Raw genomic sequence first — 555 nt, 5'->3', positions numbered from 1 at the left:
AAGATAATTTAGTGCCATCCACCTGATCTCTTTGAGACAATCAAAGAGAGACTGAACAGAACCACCATGCTTTAGCGGAAAATAGACTTGACAGTCATCAGCATATAAATAAAACAGAACACCATGCTCTCTAAAAATAACACCAAGTCACAGCAAATACAGAGAGTGTCATGGTGCTGTGTCGGTGACACAGCGTTTTGTGTTTATTATTAAGGTTATTATTATCATTATCTGATGATTTGATGTTTGTGTTTCTTATGAACTCTAGTTGAGAGGTTTTGTTGTTCCTGTGCCTCCTGAACTACCAGAAGGCAACATTGCAGACATAGTGGACAGTTACAAGTACTTGGGGATCCCGCAGGCAAATGGGAACCATGAAGAGGCCGCTAGAAAAGCTGCAACCACCAAGTACCTGCAGAGGGTCAGGCAAGTCCTGAGGAGTCAGCTGAATGGTAAGAACAAGATCCGGGCCATCAACACGTACGCCCTACCCATGATCAGGTACCCTGCTGGGGTAATAGGCTGGCCAAAGGAGGAGATAGAAGCCACTGACAT

The sequence above is a fragment of the Pundamilia nyererei genome, unplaced genomic scaffold (genome assembly GCF_000239375.1).
Source record: "Pundamilia nyererei isolate P.nyererei 1_Seehausen unplaced genomic scaffold, PunNye1.0 scaffold00015, whole genome shotgun sequence".
Classification (NCBI taxonomy): domain Eukaryota; kingdom Metazoa; phylum Chordata; class Actinopteri; order Cichliformes; family Cichlidae; genus Pundamilia; species Pundamilia nyererei.
Note: the sequence above shows the minus strand (reverse complement) of the source record.